Source organism: Triticum aestivum, chromosome 7A (assembly GCF_018294505.1).
Source record: "Triticum aestivum cultivar Chinese Spring chromosome 7A, IWGSC CS RefSeq v2.1, whole genome shotgun sequence".
Classification (NCBI taxonomy): Eukaryota; Viridiplantae; Streptophyta; class Magnoliopsida; order Poales; family Poaceae; genus Triticum; species Triticum aestivum.
Genome location: NC_057812.1, coordinates 81365397 through 81385118, shown reverse-complemented (window position 1 = coordinate 81385118; position 19722 = coordinate 81365397).

Sequence of the window (19722 nt, the reverse complement as noted above, 5' to 3'; positions counted from 1 at the left end):
CACGGACTCGCCCGACAGATCGATCTGACCCAAGCCGACGTCGACGCAACCCGCAAGACGGTGGAGGGCTCTGCTTCGCCATCGGGCTCGGTCACGACCATACTTCACCAGCCCAACGCCCAGCAACAACTCCCACCACCGCCCTCGCCACCTCCGCACTCACCGCACTTGGCCACAGATCCAAGCCGCCCTGCGTCCGCCCACACGCGCCTCGGCGACCATCACCCACCGTTGATTCCTGTGGCTCCTCATGGCGGATTCGTCGCGCCAGGGCCCATTTCCTCTCCGACAACGGGCTACAACGGCAACGACTACCACAAGCCACCAAAGCACGATTTCCCTCGGTTTGACGGCTCCGTGTCGTACCTGTGGTTGGATCGCTGCCTGGCGTACTTCGAGCTCTACAAGGTCGCGCCACACAACTGGGTGGCCACCGCAGCTCTGTATATCGAAGGCCAGGCCGCGCACTGGCTACAGGCATTTCGTCAAACACATCGCGGCATCACCTGGGAGTCGTTCACCGCCGCCGTGCTCGCGGAGTTTGGCGCCGACGAGTTCGAGGTGGTCATGCACAAGCTGCTGCAACTTCGTCAAACCACCTCTGTCGCCGAGTACCACGCGGCGTTCGACGAGCAGATGTATCACCTGCTCGCGCTCGACCCGTCCATCAACACCAAGTTCTTCGTCACCCAGTTCATTCTGGGCTTGAAGGACGAATTCGCCGCGCCGGTTCGGCTCCAAGCGCCCTCGAGCATCACCAAGGCATCCGTGCTGGCGCGCATTCAGGAGGAGGAGCTAGGCACTACGCGCGCGCGCCCACGCATCACGCCAGCGAGCCGGCCTCCACCGGCGCCGACTCCTCCACAGCCGCGCGTGGCCGCGCCCGACCATGCTCCAACGGACGACTACGCGCGTGAACGACAACTTCGCGACTACCGCCCCACCAACAACTTATGCTTCAAGTGCGGCGACCGCTTCTCACGAGAGCACCGGTGCGCGCAACCGGCCCAGCTGCTCACCATCAACGTTGGCGATCATGGGGAGGTGCTCTCCGGCGACACCACCCACGTGCTGCAACTGCTCGACGACCCAGGGCCAGCAGCGCAGCCGCCCCCTCCTCCTGGTGACGCGCCCGAATGCTGCCTTCTCTCGTCGCACGCTCTGGACGGCACAGACTCGGCGACCACGATCCGCCTACGCGCACTGGTGGGCAACCAAGTCATGTTGCTGCTACTCGATTCAGGTAGCTCACACAGCTTCGTCAACAAGTCCTTCGTCGATCGCCTCGGGCTGGCGACAGAAGAGATGCCGCAGGTGGATGTGCGCATCGCCAACGGTGACCGTCTCACCTGCAACCACATAGTTCCCGAGCTCAAGTGGTGGATGCAGGGGCACACGTTCACCACTCCGATGCGCGAGCTGGACATTGGCACCTATGACGGCATCCTCGTCATGGACTGGCTCACCCAGCACAACCCCATGACGTGCCACTGGCAGGACAACTGGGTCAAGTTCACCCACGATGACGAAGAGGTCACGCTCTGGGGTGTGCCCGCGAAGGCGTCCACCACCCTCAAGGCGATCAAACCCGATGAGCTGGGCAAGATGATCGGGGGCAACACGTCTGGGCTATGGCCATGGTGGACAGATGTGGGTGCGCACCGCCACCGCGACATCAGTGTGCCAGCGAGACGCCGCTCGCTGATCTTTTGGAGGAGTTCGCCGACGTGTTCGCGGCACCGCAAGGGCTTCCTCCACACCGTCAGTACGACCACGCCGTCACTCTGGTCGAGGGCACGGTCCCCGCGAACACGCGCCCGTACCGCTACTCGCTTCTCCAGAAGGACGAGATCGAGCGCCAGGTCAAGGAAATGCTCGATGCCGGCCTGATCACGCACAGTGTGAGCCCGTACGCCGAGCCGATGCTGCTGGTCAAGAAGAAGGACGACACCTGGCGATTCTACGTCGACTATTGCCGCCTTAACGATGCGAGCATCAAAAATAAGTTCCCTCTGCCCATCATCGATGAGCTGCTCGATGAGCTAGCTGGTGCCGCAGTCTTCTCCAAGCTCGACTTGTGCGCCGGCTACCATCAGATCAGGATGCATGAGGAGGACGAGCACAAGACGACGTTCAAGACGCACCACGGACATTTCCAGTTCAGGGTCATGCCATTCGGCCTCACGAACGCGCCGGCCACGTTCTAGTGCCTGATGAATGCATCTTTGGTAAGTACGTGCGCAAGTTTGTGATCATCTTTTTGGATGACATTCTTGTCTTCAACGAGACCATGGAGGAGCACCTGGAGCACCTGCGCATCGTCTTCGAGCTCCTTCGCGCACACCGGCTCTACATCAAGGAGTCCAAGTGCATGTTCGCTGCTGATCACATCGACTACCTTGGCCACGTGATCTCCAAGGAGGGTGTTGCCACGGACAAGGAGAAAACGAGCGCAATGGAGCAGTGGCCGACGCCGGCGAACGCCACCGAGCTGCGCGGGTTTCTGGGCCTCACCGGCTACTATAGAAAATTCATGCCACACTACGGCATCATCGCCAAGCCGCTGACGCGGCTTCTCACCAAGAAAGGCTTCGCCTGGACGGAGCAAGCTCAAGCGGCCTTCGAGCAGCTCAAGACGGACGCGTGCGACACAGGGGTGGGCGCGGTGCTTGTCCAGAAAGGCCACCCAGTCGCCTACTTCAGCAAGGCCCTGGGGGTGCGCAACCAGCAACTGTCGACGTACGAGAAGGAGTTTCTGGCGGTGATGATGGCGATCGACAAATGGCGCCCGTACCTGCAGCGCGGCCCCTTCGACATCCTCACGGACCACAAGTCCCTCTACAACCTGGGCAAACAGCACCTGGAGACCGAGCTGCAATGCAAGGCCATGGCGAAACTGGTGGGACTGCAATTCCGGTTTCAGTACAAGCGGGGACTGGACAATGGCGCGGCCGATGCCTTGTCGCGGATCGGCAAGCAGCTCGACCTGGCCGCGCTCTCGACATGCCAGCCGGCTTGGATCCAGGAAGTGCTCAACTCCTACTCCACGGACCAAGATGCACAGGATCGCCTTCAGAAGCTCGCCCTGGCCAGCCCGGACGATGACGGCTATGAGCTGCATCGCGGTGTCATTCACCGCCAAGGTCGTCTGTGGATCGGCGCCAACGCCGCGCTCCGCACCAAGCTCATCGCCGCGCTCCACAACAGCGCGGTAGGTGGCCACTCCGGCGTCACCGCGACGTACCAGCGGGTACGCAAGCATTTCGAGTGGCGCGGTCTGAAGCGCGACGTCGAGGAATTCGTGCAAAAGTGCGTGATCTGTCAGCAGGCGAAGCACGAGCACTGCAAGCCGGCAGGACTCCTGGCACCTCTTCCAGTACCAACCGCGCCATGGGAGGATCTCACGATGGATTTCGTGGAAGGGCTGCCCGTGTCGGATGGCGAGGACACGATCATGGTGGTGGTGGATCGGTTCACCAAGTTCGCCCATTTCGTGCCCCTGCGCCACCCGTTCCACGCACCGCAGGTGGCGAAGGCTTTCTGGGATAATGTGGTGTGAAAGTGCATTATATCGACTAGAGGGGGTGAATAGGCGATTTTTATGAAATTCTTCATTGAGGAATTTGCTCGTGAGGAAATTCCTTAGCGAAGAACTACTAGCAGCGGAATAAGTACTCAGAAGTAAACATAGAAGATTACATGCATGTTCATCATGATGAAATGAAGACAAACACAGAGTACAGAAAGCGTAAACACAGGATAGCACAAGATGAAGACAAACAGACTGAAGAAATTGAACTGAGGAAATTGAGAAAGTCTTCAGTCAAAGTCTTCAAACACAGATATGAACAAACATACAACACAGTAATGAGGAAATGAAAGTGTTGAGGAAATAGAACCAGTAAGCTTGGTGAAGACAATGATTTGGTAGACCAGTTCCAACTGCTGTCTCAGTTGTACATCTGGTTGGAGCGGCTGAGTATTTAAACTCGAGGACACCTAGTCCCGGACACACAGTCCTCACCGTATTCTCCTTGAGCTAAGGACACACAGTCCTCGCCCAATCACTCGTGGTAAGTCTTCAGGTGACTTCCAAACCTTCACAGACTAGGTCACTCGGCGATCCACAATTCCTCTTGGATGCTCTAGACCATGACGCCTAACCGTCTGGAAGAAGCACAGTCTTCAAAGGTAACAAGCGTCGGATCCACGCAGGATCAATCTCTTCAGTGATGCTCAATCACTTTGGGTTTGTAGGTGTTTTGGGTTTGGGTTTGGATTTTCCTCACTTGATGATTTTCTCTCAAAGTCCTCGGAGGATGGGTTGCTCTCAAATGACAAGTGTCAAGTTCTCGCGGAGCAGCCAACTAGCTAGTGGTTGTAGCGGGCGGCTATTTATAGCCTAGGGAGCAGCCCGACATGATAAGACATAAATGCCCTTCAATGATATGACCGTTATGTGGATAAGATATTTTTGGGACAGCTGGCGCATAGCACAGCAACGGTCGGAAATTTGAGGTACAAATTCCTCAGGGCTATCATGTTCCTCACTGTGTAGGCAATTTGCACTGGCGAATTCCTAACTCCTCAGTCAAAGAAAAGTCCTCAGTGACTAGAAGAACTGCGTCTCTGTCACTGAAGAAATTGACTGAACTGTATGAGATTTTCAATGGCTTCACTCGAAGGGATTGGTAGGTGTAGGATTTGAGTTGAGCATCACATGGAAATTTTCTCCTTAGTATTTCCTCGACCCCCTTTAACATTACGGTGTTTCCTATGACTCAAGAAAGAGAAAATGAAACTACGAAAACAAAAGTCTTCACGCTTCATGTTCCTCGAATGAATACCAAGTCTTCAAGGTCACACCAATTTCTTCACTTTCAAAGTCTTCAGGAAGTCTTCAAAATGTCAAAGTCTTCAGTCGAAGAACTTCATTTTTAGGGGTTGACTTTCTCTGTAAATATCAAACTCCTCATAGACTTATAGACCTGTGTACACTCATAAACACATTAGATCCTTAACCCATAAGTCTTCAATACACCAAAATCACTAAGGGGCACTAGATGCACTTACAATCTCCCCCTTTTTGGTGATTGATGATAATATAGGTTAAGTTTTCAACGGGGATAAATATATGAAGTGTAAATACTGATTTTGAGGAATTTGATTGCAAGATATAGAAGAACTCCCCCTGAAGATGTGCATAGTGAGGAATTTGCTTTTGAAGCAATGCACACTTGAAGAGTTGAATCATGGAGATCTCCCCCTATATCTTGTAATTCATACACGCATTTGATATATAATATGAAGAATTTGAAATGCATGATGAAATATGGTGCCTGATGAAATTCAGCATGCGTGCGATAATATTAATGAGGAATAAGCATGTAGAATAGCGCATCAAAAGTATCAAGCATAGTGCAACAAAAGTATCAGCGCACCATCGGGTTTAAGATTACAACTCGATCCAATAAAAGTTTCGGAAGAACGAGAGTTGTAACTTAGATAAAAAATGCCCTTATTATAGACCCGCTTGAAGACTAACTCAGATTTCTCCCCCTTTGTCATCAAATGACCAAAAGGATCGAAGTTGAGGACTAACGTCCCTAAAGATATTCAAGTTGATGGAGGAGCGCCAGCGTTGTTGGGGTCGGTCGTTGAAGTAGGGCCTGCTGCAGTGTCGTCCAAGTCTTCATTTTCATTAGTCTCACGTGATGAAGAATATGAGCTGGCCACCAAAGAAGGAACCTTGACCTTCTTGTATCTCTTCGGAGGAGGTGCAGACCAGTCAAAAGCTTCTTTGAGACCCATTTTCTTCAGATCTTCAGCATTGTAAACTTGAGACAGAATAGCCCAGGTGCGGTTGAGGGTTTCATGAAGGTAGTAATGGTTTTTCTTCACTGCATTATGTGTGGAAGTCATGTTGTGAAGAATTGAACCAAACTGACGCTTGACCCATTTGTGATTGCGATCAACCTTTTGATGAAGACTGAGGAGTAACTCATGATCAGTCATCACCCTGGGTGCTGTGGCTTGAGGATTTTGCTTGGCAGTGTTGGCAGCAGAGTCATGTGTGGCAGAGTCATCATTGGTGGAATAAGAAGCAGCCTTGCGAAATTGACCATCCAATGGACGAATGCCTTCATCTATCACAGCAGTGGCCTTGCCCTTTTCTTCAGCTGAGGAAAATGTCCTTTTGAGGACTTCAATAGGGGGCAAGTAGCTGCAGTGGTTGAGGGTTTCAGCTTTGTAGTTGAGTGAAGACCTTGTCCCGATGAATCTCATAATCCAAAGTGCATAAGGCTTCAGCTCAAAAGGTTACATAGCAATGTTGGCCAGAGTCCTCATGAAGAAATCATGGAAGTTGACGGGAACGCCATGACAGATGTTGAAAAGCATGTTCTTCATGATACCGACGACTTCTTCATCAGTTGAGTCATGGCCTTTGATGGGACTCATTGTCTTCGTCAGAATGCGATAGACAGTCCTTGGCACATACAGCAATTCCTTGACGAGGAATTTGGTTCGAGGGGCCTGCCCTGGCTTCAAAGGCTTCATCAGCACTTGCATATAGTGATTTGAAAGCTCAGGTTCGTTGTACACACAACGGGCATCTTCAGTGGGTGGACTCAAGGGAAGGGCACGAAGCAATTCAGATGCTGGGGCCTTATAATGTGTGTTCTCAGTCATCCAGTCCAGAACCCACGAATTGATATCTTCAGAGTTGCCGGTGATGTGCAGTGTAGCATAGAACTGAAGAATGAGTTCTTCATTCCAATCGCACATGTCAGTGCAGAAATTGAGTAGCCCAGCGTCGTGAAGAACACTGAGGACTGGCGTGAAGCACGGCATGGACTCCATATCCACGTGAGGAATATGTGCATGGTAGAAGACTTTGTCCTTATTGAAAAGCACTGAGGAATAGAAATTTGCTTGGCTTGCAGTCCAGAAACGCCTCTTCCTTATGCGAGCAGAGTCATATGGGTTGCATTCAGTGAAGAACATGTGCTCGCCAGAGAAGTCTTCAGCCTTGAATTTCTGTTTCCTTGAGAACGGATCCTTTGGCTTGGGCAGAGGAGTGTCAGTGAGTTGCACCACTACCTCGGGAATCACGATCTCAGGTTCTTCAGGCTGAGGAATTTCAGGATTTTCCTCAGGTGCAGTCACCTTTTCAGTTTCAGCAGCAGTTTCTTCAGCACTAGTGGCTGGAATTTCTTCATTCACAGATGCAGTGGGATGAGTTTCTTCAGAGCCCAATTTTACTGTTGGTGAAGGAGAGTGAGGAATTTGCTACAGGGGAGTGAAGAGTGGGGAATTGGGATGCTGACTTTCCCCAGAAGTCGTCATTCATCAATGGAGTTGTGCTTCCAATATCCACATCTTCATTGTCAATTTCTTCAACACCAGCCTCTTCAGCATCAAACTGAGGCATTGGTGATGAGACTATTGGGGTTGAAGGGATTGCATCCACTTCAATTTCTTCATCAATCTGCTCTGAAGAAGCAGCAGACTGAGTTTTTTCATCTGATCCACTTGGGATCTCATAATCTTCACCAAAAGGAACAAGGTCCTTTGATGGCATGGATGAGATAGGAATGGCATCAATGGGATTTGCAAACGAGCTGGTCATTGGCTTCATCTTCTTGGGAGCTGAAGATTCTGAAGCATTTGATGCCTTCCTTTTCTTCACAGCAGCTCGCTCTGCAGCCTTGGTTTTCTTCACATCTAACGCAGATGGAAGAATAAGAGTTGGAGTAGGTGCAGGTGGAGCTGAGGAATCTGGTTGATTTTCCTCAGGCGCAACTGATGCAGTTGCCCTGATTTCTTCAGTTTCTTCAGGCGCACCACTAGTGGATGCCCTGGCAATTTCTTCAGCGGCTGGAGTAGTGTCATCAGCCCTGGAACTGGCATTTTCTTCAGCAGCCTGAACTTCATCAGCAGTGCTGGCATGTTCTTCAGTGGGCTGAACAGATGCTTCAGTGTGAGGAACTTCTTGTTGTGTTGAGGCTGCACCCTTGGTGAAAGTATCAGTCAGCTTCACAAATCTAACCTTGGCTCCTTGCCAATCAGCATAGTAAGAGTCAAAGTTGTCGCTGAGGGCTTTGATTTCAGCCTGCATCTTGACGAGTTCCTCAGGTGTCATCTTGACAACATTTTTCTTCAGCAGCTTCTCTTTGCGGTACTGGGATTTCTTGATCTCTCTGGCCCTATCATATTTCCACTTCTCCTCTTGGATGAAGTGAGTCAACATGTGACTTTGGCCAGGTGTCAGCTTGAAGTCAGGCATAGGTGTGTTGGGATCCTTATGCCAGAGATCAATATAATCTAGGATCGCCCTTGGATCCAATAGCAGGGGCACAGGTGTGCCTTTGGCTTTAGCAGCCCTTTCTTGGCGGTCCCTGATGATTTCAGCAAGTTCTTCTTCATCAGTTTCATCATCATCAGATGGTACAGTGAAGACTACCTGCTTCTTCTGAGGACTTGGGCGAGTGCCGCGTCCAGCAGTAGCCTTTTTCTTCAGCAGAGAGGGTCCAGCTGAGGAATTTGGTGCAGCTGAGGAACTAGCTGAGACACTAGAGGCAATTGAGATGCCTGTAGTCCTTTGGCATGAGGCCAGATGCACAGGTGCTGAGGACTTTGTAGGGACAGCTGAGGACTGTGGAGGAGGTGCTGAGGACTTTGGTGGAGCAGGAGCAGCATGAGGAATTTGCTTTGAAGATTTTGAAGATTCTGGCCGTGAGGGCATTGATGAGGAAGCACTTGGCTTTCGAGCGGGCTTTTTGAGCATGGCTTTCCTCGGCTTGGCAGAGACCTTAGTGGCAGGAGCAGCAGCAGAGTCTTCATTAAATTTCCTCACTGCTTCTCTGGCTTGCCTTGCCAGTTTAGCTTGGCGCTTGGCCCATTCCTCAGGAAAATCCTCACCGCGTTTGAGGCTAGTGGGATCAGCTTCTTGGCCAGGTGCCAATGGGGCTCTTGGGCATGGAGGATTCAGTGCGAATTTCTTCATGTACTTTGGAGTGACATATCTGTACTCCCTCCATTCACGTGCCCATCTCCGTTCAATCCTCTGGATTCGCACCTTGCGCTGATTTTTATCTTCTTTGCCAAACTTGGCTTCATCAGGCGTGCAGTACTCTTTATAAATATCCTCAGGGATTTCAAAAGCAGTCATGACCTCAGGCTTCTTTCCTCCTTTCTGTGGCCTTTTTCCTTCAGCCATTTTCTTCAGTTGAGGAATTTGAACAATGGAATTCTCTGAAGAACTATGCAACTTTTCTTCGAGGAACGCTGCAAATGAGTTAAGTTGATGAGAACGTAATGATTCAGCAGCGGACATGTGTACCTGTGAAGAGAGTATAGTTGCGAGGAATTTGGAGAGGTCATATGCGTTCTCAGAGGGTTTTTCATAAAGGAAAAGTTTGAGGAATTTGACCAGATTCGTGTTGAGGAATTTCACTAAGCGCTTTATATCTTAGGTTCCAGAGTTGTATAGATCGAGGATCCACACAATTGAGGAATCTTGAAGAAAATGAGGCTTAGGGAAATGAATCAAGAACAGATAACATCTGAGGTGTTTTGTGTGTGAGGATTTGAAGAATAAAACACCTTTGAAGATTTTGTAGAAAAGTTTCGAATCAAAGAGGGCAGTAAAATTAGCTTTTAATTACCTTGAACAAAGAACACGACGAACTGTGAGGTGAAACAGAGAAGTTCGTCGATGCAGATCTTCCACGCCCTAACTTGGCGGAGGAAGACGTCTACAGCGGCGGCGGAGGTGAAGATTTCCGCGGTCGGCGCGAGTACGATGGCGACGAGGTCGAGGCAGTGAAGCTCTTCCTCACTGGCGACGATGGAGTAGCGGCGGCGCTAGGGTTCGGAAGCTCGAGCGGGAGAGTGAGATCGAGCGGGGGTAAAGGAAGTGAGGACGGCTACAGGGGTATTTATAGCCACGGTGAAAAACAGCTTGCCCGAAGATTTAGGACTAACGTGCCCCTGGCCGTTCTCCTTCTCACGACATGTGTCACCCACGTACTATGTAGTGGATATCGTGTAAGATCGTGGGTGAGTAAAATAATGCATCGTGGGATGCAGAACGATTTGAGCGGCAAAACCGAAAGTTTGGATAAGATTAGTTTTAACGTTCCGTTCGCAATTTCTTCAGCTGACAAGGACACAGTGAAGAATTTGAACGAGTTCAAAATAGAACGCACATGAAGAATTTGTGAATAGATTGGATTGAGTATAGCATAGAAGGGAAGGGTCCGATCACATTCACTTAGCAGAAAAGATCCAACTTGAAGAAATAGCTATAAGTGAATGCTGTAGAGGACATAAACATATATATATATATATATATATATATATATATATAGCCAATGAGGAAAAATGACGGTACAAGTGAAGATTTTGCAAAGTTGAAGAATTTGAAAAACTGAGGAATTTCAAAAATGAGGAAAAACTCAAATTTAAGATTTTCAACTTTTATGGTGGCGTGACCCACCGTATAAGAATGATGATTTCAGACACCGCGTACAATTGTCGTAGGGTTCTGAGAATCAAATTCTTCGTTAATTTCTTCACACTTAGAGTGTTATTCTTCATTGATTGAAGAAAAACGTTTCTTCATGTGTTGCACATCTAAGTCATCAATTTTGCATATGTGTTAGGATGAGTGCATTTTCAAAGTACATTCGAAGATTCTAAGATATTTAGCTCACACCGCAACTTGCTAAATCTCTTCTCATCCAAGGGCTTAGTGAAGATATCAGCTAGTTGTTCTTCAGTCTTCACATGCTCAATAGAAATGTCGCCCTTCAACACATGATCACGAAGAAAATGATGACGAATCTGAATGTGCTTTGTCTTCGAGTGCTGAACTGGGTTGTGAGCAATCTTGATGGCACTCTCATTGTCACAGAGGAGAGGCACATTCTTCACGTTGACGCCATAGTCCTTGAGTGTTTGCTTCATCCATAGCAGTTGAGCACAGCAAGAACCAGCAGCAATGTACTCAGCTTCAGCAGTAGACAGTGATACGCAGTTCTGTTTCTTCGAGGACCAACAGACCAAGGATCGTCCGAGGAAATGACAAGTACCAGATGTTGACTTGCGATCCACACGGTCACCAGCATAGTCAGAATTAGAATATCCAATGAGATCAAAATCTGAGCCTTTGGGGTACCATAATCCTAGTGTTGGTGTGTGAGCTAGATATCGAAGAATATGCTTCACAGCCTTATGGTGTGATTCCTTCGGTGCAGCTTGAAATCGTGCACACATGCAAACACTAAGCATTAAATCTGGCCTAGATGCACATAAGTACAATAAAGAGACAATCATGGAGCGGTATACCTTATGATCGAAGTCAGTACCATTTTCATCAGTGCATAGATGACCATTAGTGGGCATTGGAATTTTGAGGCCTTTGCAATCTTGCATGCCGAATTTCTTCAGGACATCCTTGAGGTATTTCTCCTGAGATATGAATATCCCATTGCGCTGTTGACGAATTTGAAGACCTAAGAAGAATTTCAACTCTCCCATCATAGACATTTGATATTCTTCACTCATCATATAGGCAAATTCATCACTATAACGTTGGTCAGTACAGCCAAAGATGATATCATCAACATATATTTGGCACACAAACAGTTCACCATCATAAGATTTAGTAAAGAGAGTGGGATCGAGTGAACCGGGTGTGAAGCCTTTCTTCATGAAGAATTCCTTCAATGTATCATACCACGCCCGTGGGGCCTGTTTGAGGCCATAGAGGGCCTTGTTAAGTCTGAAGACTTTGTCAGGATGTTTTGGATCTTCAAAACCTGGGGGTTGAGCAACATATACTTATTCCTCAAGCTTACCATTGAGGAATGCACTTTTCACATCCATTTGGTATAAGATGATATCATGATGGTTAGCATAAGCAAGTAATATGCGAATAGCCTCAAGTCTAGCAACAGGTGCAAAAGTTTCATCGAAATCAATTCCTTCAACCTGTGTGTAGCCTTGAGCTACTAGTCGTGCCTTATTCACCACAACACCATTTTCATCTTGCTTGTTGCGGTAGATCCACTTTGTGCCAATGATGTTATGCTTGCGAGGATCGGGACGATTGACTAGTTCCCATACATTGTTGAGCTTGAACTGATGTAATTCTTCTTGCATGGCCTGAATCCACTCAGGCTCCAGAAATGCTTCATCTACCTTAGTGGGTTCTGTGATAGAGACAAAAGCAAAGTGCCCACAAAAGTTAGATAGATGTGAAGCTTTTGAGCGTGTGAGAGGACCTGGGGCTCTAATGTCATCGATGATCTTCTCCACTTGCACTTCTTTTGCAACGCGAGGGTGAGCTGGTTGTCGTTGAGGAATTTGATCAGCATTTTCTTCAACATCAATTTCCTCAGCATTTTCTTCAGGTGCATCAGCTCGATGTTCTTCATGTTCTGGAATGAATTCTTCAGCAGATTCTTTAGTAGGAATGACATCTTCAGTAGCCTTGTGCTTGATAGAATCCTCAGGTGCTGGTTCATCTAACACAGAAGATAGGTGCTCTCTTTGCAAGCCATTAGTTTCATCGAACCGCACATCTACAGTTTCAACAATCTTGTGAAGAACATTGTTGAAGACTCTGTAGGTGTGCGAGTCCTTTCCATAACCAAGCATAAAACCTTCATGTGCTTTCGGTGCAAATTTAGAGTTGTGATGAGGATCTCTAATCCAGCATTTAGCACCGAAGACTTTGAAATAACTCACATTGGGTTTCTTGTCAGTGAGGAGTTCATAGGCAGTCTTCTTGAAGAATTTGTGAAGATATACTCTGTTGATGATATGGCACGCAGTATCAATTGCATCAACCCAGAAACGACGAGGGGTTTTGTACTCATCGAGCATACTGCGAGCCATCTCAGCAAGAGTCCTGTTCTTGCGCTCCACGATGCCATTCTGTTGAGGAGTATAAGGAGCAGATAACTCATGAGTAATACCAAGTTCATCAAGATAGTCATCGAGACCCGAATTCTTGAACTCAGTGCCATTGTCACTTCTGATGTGCTTGATCTTCACACCAAAGTTGGTTGAAGCCCTCGAAGAAAATCGTTTGAAGACTTCCTGCACTTCAGTTTTGTAAGAGACAAGGTGTACCCATGTGTAACGAGGGTAATCATCAACAATAACAAAGCCATATTGAGATGCTTCATTTGAAACAGAGGAATAATGATTAGGACCGAAGAGGTCCATGTGAAGCAATTCGAATGGACGAGTAGTGGTCATGATAGTCTTCGCTGGATGCTTGGCCTTGGTCATCTTTCCAGCTTCACAGGCACCGCATAAGTGATCCTTGAGGAATTTGACATTCTCAATGCCAATGACATGCTTCTTCTTTGCAAGCGTGTGCAAATTCCTCATGCCTGCATGACCAAGTTGTCGATGCCATAGACATCCTTCTGAAGCTTTTGCAAGTAGGCACATGGCAGGTTGTGAATCTGTAGAGAAATCAACAATATACAAGTCTCCTCTCCTAAAGCCTTCGAAGACTTTGGATTTGTCAGCTTCCATAATCACAACACAACGATACTTGCCAAAGACAACAACCATATCAAGATCACAAAGCATTGAGACAGACATAAGATTGTATCCTAAGGACTCAACAAGCATGACTTTGTCCATGTGTCGATCCTTTGTGATAGCAACCTTACCTAGACCCAATACCTGACTTTTGCTTTTGTCAGCGAAGATGATATGCTTCATGTGTGACGCTGATAAGGGAGCATCCATCAACAGATTCTTGTCACCGGTCATGTGATTTGTACATCCACTATCAAGTACCCATTCAGTGGCTTTGGGTTGATCATCCTGCAGATGAATTAGTGCAACTTACGACCTCATATACTTCAGCAGTGAAGAATATGATATCACAATTCATCAGATCAATTTCATCAAGCAGTAGACAGATAAAACAGAGGGAGGACGTGTGAAATGAAAGTTCATTTCATCATGGTTAGCCTGCGTCCTTTCAGGCATTTTGTCAGGTCCCCAGCAAATTCTTCAGACGTTACAGCACGTCTGGAGACCTGACCCTGCAGAAGAGATTAGTTCTTTTTCTTCACCACCCACATCTGAAGGGGTGGCAAAGAGTTCATCACTCTGCGAGCTCCATATGAGAATGGTGGCAAAGCGGCCAAACCATTTCGTTTCACATAAGAGGGGTTAGGGTAAGCATATGCATAAGCAGAGAAATTCTTCGAGGACTTATGAACATAATGATTAGAAGAATAATGCTCATATTCATAGCCCTTGGCTCTTCCCTGCGAAACAGAGTTGTTAGCACGATGATGTTCATATGAGGACTTTGATCCATGTGAGGAATTTGATCCCCTTGAGGAATTTGGTCCGTATGAGGACTTGGATCCATATGAAGAATTTGGTCCATATGAAGAATTTGATCTGGGGTTCCTTTTCTTCACAGGTGGTGTCATGAGGACATTCACCTGAAGACTTTCAAGGAAACTTTTGGGAACCCAGATTTTCTTCATAGGGGAACCGTTCCTGCAGTTAGTGCCAATATATCTAGCAAATACTTCACCATTCTGATTCTTGAACAGTTTATAGTTGGAGTCAAATGACTCATCAGAAGAATGAGAAGATTCACATGTATAGCCAGATAAATCAGATGGATCAACTGGAGGTCCCTTTGCAGCAACCCATGAGGTTTTGGGGTACTGCTCAGGCTTCCAATATGTACCATCCGCATTGAGTTTCCTCTCAAAGGCAATACCCTCTTTCCTAGGGTTCCTGTTGAGGATCTGCTTTTTAAGCACATCACAAAGAGCCTGATGCCCTTTGAGGCTTTTGTACATGCCTGTCATGTACAATTCCTTCAGCCCTGCATCGTCAGTGATACTAGCAATGTCCTCAGATGAGGAATTAGTGATAGCAGAGACAGGTGAAGAATTTGTAACATTTGAAGCATTTGAGCATTCAGGTGAAGAATTAGCAGATTCTCGTTCAATGCATTTTAAACATGGAGGAATAAATTCTTCCTGAGCAGCGCTGATTTGTTGAGCAAGTAATGAATCGCGCTCCTTCTGAAGATCTTCATAACTCACTCTTAGCTCCTCAAGATCTTGCTTCTTTTGAAGATATTCATAAGAAAGCTTCTCATGATCAGATAAGAGAGTGTTATGATGATTTTGAAGGTTGTCAAACTTAGTCTGAAGTCTCTGAAGATTTTCAGTCAAGGCCTTAGTGCGATCCATTTCTTCACCCAACATATCATCACTTTTGTCTAGCATGTTTTGAACCTTTTCAAAAGCCTTTTGTTGTTTCACAGCAATCTTAGCAAGTTTAGAGTAGCTGGGCTTAAGATTTTCATCAGATTCATCTTCACTAGACTCAGATGAGGCGTATTTGAGTACCTTGGCACCCTTTGCCATGAAGCAATAGGTAGGAGTGTAGTCATTACTGTCTTCATCAGCCTTGTTGGAGAGATCACTTTCTTCAGAGTTGAAGATAGACTTGCTGATGAATGCAGTAGTGAGGGCTAGGCTCGCCACACTAGATTCAGAGTCCTCAGAAGCCTCCTCTTCCTCTTGTTCCTTAGATTCAGCTTCAGAGTCCATTTCCTTGCCAATGAATGCCCGAGCCTTCTTGGAGTTGCTCTTCTTGTGAGATGAGGACTTTGAGGATTTTGACGATGAAGATTTTGAAGACTTCTTCTTTTTCTTCGCATCATCAGAACTGTAATCCTTGTATTTCTTCTTCTTTGATTCCTTTTCCCACTGAGGACAATCTTGAATGTAATGTCCTGGTTTCTTGCACTTGTGACAAAGCCTCTTCTTGTAGTCACTGGATGAGGAATCATTGCTCCTTGAGGGTTTTTCAAAGCGACCACGTCTTGAGAACTTATGGAATTTCTTCACAAGCAGTGCTAGATCATGACTCAGTTCTTCAGGATCACCAAGGCTGCTACCAGAATCTTCATCTTCGGATTCTGATACTGCCTTGGCCTTCAGAGCACGTGATCTGCCATAGCTCGAACCATAGAGATCTCTCTTTTCAGCAAGCTAGAACTCATGAGTGTTAAGCCTCTCGAGGATATCAGCGGGGTCAAGTGACTTGTAATCAGCACGCTCTTGTATCATCAGTGCCAGAGTGTCAAATGAGGAATCAAGCGATCTCAGCAATTTCTTCACCACCTCATGGTCGGTGATGTCAGTGGCACCAAGTGCTTGAAGCTCATTTGAGATGTCAGTGAGGTGATCGAAGGTTTGCTGAACATTTTCATTGTCGAGTCTTTTGAAGTGGTTGAAGAGATTGCGAAGAACATCAACTCGAGAGTCACGCTGAGTTGAAACTCCTTCATTGACCTTGGACAGCCTATCCCAGATGAGCTTAGCAGTTTCCAAAGCACTCATTCTACCATACTGTCCTTTACTCGGATGGCCACATATGATATTCTTCGCTTGGGAATTAAGTTGTTTGAATCTCTTCACATCGGTAGCGTTCAGTGAGGGAGAGACGGAGGGAACACCATTTTCCACAACGTACCAGAGATCGTTATCAATTGCCTCAAGATGCATGCGCATCTTGTTCTTCCAGTAGGGGTAGTCCGTCCCATCAAAGGTAGGACACCCAGCAGAGACCTTGATCATACCTGCGGTCGACATAACTAAAACTCCAGGCGGTTAAACCAAAATCACACAGAACAAGGGAGTACCTTGCTCTGATACCAATTGAAAGTGCGTTATATCGACTAGAGGGGGGTGAATAGGCGATTTTTATGAAATTCTTCACTGAGGAATTTGCTCGTGAGGAAATTCCTTAGCGAAGAACTACTAGCAGCGGAATAAGTACTCAGAAGTAAACATAGCAGATACATGCATGGTCATCATGATGAAATGAAGACAAACACAGAGTACAGAAAGCGTAACACAGGATAGCACAAGATGAAGACAAACAGACTGAAGAAATTGAACTGAGGAAATTGAGAAAGTCTTCAGTCAAAGTCTTCAAACACAGATATGAACAAACAACAACACAGTAATGAGGAAATGAAAGTGTTGAGGAAATAGAACCAGTAAGCTTGGTGAAGACAATGATTTGGTAGACCAGTTCCAACTGCTGTCTCAGTTGTACATCTGGTTGGAGCGGCTGAGTATTTAAACTCGAGGACACCTAGTCCCGGACACACAGTCCTCACCGTATTCTCCTTGAGCTAAGGACACACAGTCCTCGCCCAATCACTCGTGGTAAGTCTTCAGGTGACTTCCAAACCTTCACAGACTAGGTCACTCGGCGATCCACAATTCCTCTTGGATGCTCTAGACCATGACGCCTAACCGTCTGGAAGAAGCACAGTCTTCAAAGGTAACAAGCGTCGGATCCACGCAGGATCAATCTCTTCAGTGATGCTCAATCACTTTGGGTTTGTAGGTGTTTTGGGTTTGGGTTTGGATTTTCCTCACTTGATGATTTTCGCTCAAAGTCCTCGGAGGATGGGTTGCTCTCAAATGACAAGTGTCAAGTTCTCGCGGAGCAGCCAACCAGCTAGTGGTTGTAGGGGGCGGCTATTTATAGCCTAGGGAGCAGCCCGACATGATAAGACATAAATGCCCTTCAATGATATGACCGTTGGATGGATAAGATATTTTGGGACAGCTGGCGCGTGGCACAGCAACGGTCGGAAATTTGAGGTACAAATTCCTCAGGGCTATCATGTTCCTCACTGTGTAGGCAATTCGCACTGGCGAATTCCTAACTCCTCAGTCAGAGCAAAGTCCTCAGTGACCAGAAGAACTGCGTCTCTGTCACTGAAGAAATTGACTGAACTGTATGAGATTTCCAATGGCTTCACTCGAAGGGATTGGTAGGTGTAGGATTTGAGTTGAGCATCACATGGAAATTTTCTCCTTAGTATTTCCTCGACCCCCTTTAACAGTACGGTGTTTCCTATGACTCAAGAAAGAGAAAATGAAACTACGAAAACAAAAGTCTTCACGCTTCATGTTCCTCGAATGAATACCAAGTCTTCAAGGTCACACCAATTTCTTCACTTTCAAAGTCTTCAGAAAGTCTTCAAACTGTCAAAGTCTTCAGTCGAAGAACTTCATTTTTAGGGGTCGACTTTCTCTGTAAATATCAAACTCCTCATAGACTTATAGACCTGTGTACACTCATAAACACATTAGATCCTTAACCTATAAATCTTCAATACACCAAAATCACTAAGGGGCACTAGATGCACTTACATGGTGAAGCTCCACGGCATCCCTGTGTCAATCGTCTCAGACCGCGACAAGGTGTTCACCAGCAACCTGTGGAAGAAACTGTTCGCCGGAGCGGGCACCAAATTGCTCTACTCCACCGCGTACCACCCGCAGACGGACGGCCAGAGCGAGCGCGTGAACTAGTGCATGGAGATGTATCTCCGGTGCGCCATGCATGACGCGCCGCGTCAGTGGCGTCGCTGGCTGCCCATGGCCGAGTTCTGGTACAACTCTACATTTCATGCCTCGCTCAACTGCACCCCCTTCAAGGCGCTCTATGGGAGGGAGGCCAATCTGGGAGCAATGCCGGCCTGGCCAGCGGACGAGCACGCCGGCGAAGACATGGACTGGGCGGCGCACACGGAGCACATCCGCGCCCAGCTGGAGCGCGCTCAGCGCCGGTTCAAGAAGCAGGCAGATCGCAATCGCACCGAGGGCCAGTTTCAGGTCGGTGAGCAAGTGCTGCTGAAGCTACAGTCCTACGCGCAGCGTTCGGTCGTCAACCGGCCCTGCGCCAAGCTCGCCTTCAAGTTCTTCGGCCCGTACACCGTCCTCAAGAAGATCGGCCTCATGGCGTACAAGCTCGCCCTGCCGCCCGCGAGTCAGGTGCATCCGGTCTTCCACGTATCCCAGCTCAAGCCATTCACGTCGGACTACACGCCGGTGTATGCGGAGCTGCCGCGCGTGCCGGACCTCTCCGTGTCGTCGGCGGCACCAACGCAGCTGCTCGAACGGCGCATGATGAAGCGCGGGAATGCTGCCATCGTGCAAGTCAAGGTGCAGTGGGGTGAGGGCTCGCCGGCCGCCACCACATGGGAAGATTACGAGGTTCTCCAGCAGCGTTTCCCTACAGCAGCCATTTGGGAGGACTCGGGGCCAAGCTCACAGGAAGAAGCTCAGTCTTAAGGGGGAGAGAATGTCACACCTGGCCACTTGGCATGTGTGACTTGGCAACCCTGCGGGTGGGACCCTCCCCGGCGTGTGCGTGTGTGAGTCGCGTGAGTATATAGCTGTCCGCCTGTGGCTGTGTGTGGGCATGTGATGTGACCGGTTCAAACTCTCACCTAATCTTTCCTCTGCAAGTAAAGTTCTTCTTCCTCACCAAGTTTCTCTCACGCTTCCCTCACCCCCTCTCGATCCCCTTCTCCTCTCGTTCGTTACAGAAAAGCGATGAAAAAACAAAAAAACAGAGAAGAAATAAGAAAAACAAAACGAGAAAACCCGCAGCGCACGCAAAACCAGCAAATGAATGCGTGCTAATAGAATGGGCAGGCGCAACACTGTACGAACGCAAGAAAGTCTCCAGGCGAGACCGAATATAGTCTCGCTATGAGGAAGATATAGTTCTCGTGCTCCTTCCTTCCTCGAACAGACGCGAGGCGGCGGCGGCGGTCGGCAGTGTTGCTCCTTCTACGCTTTAGGTTAGCTGCACCGGCTTCCGGTTTTAGATATGGGG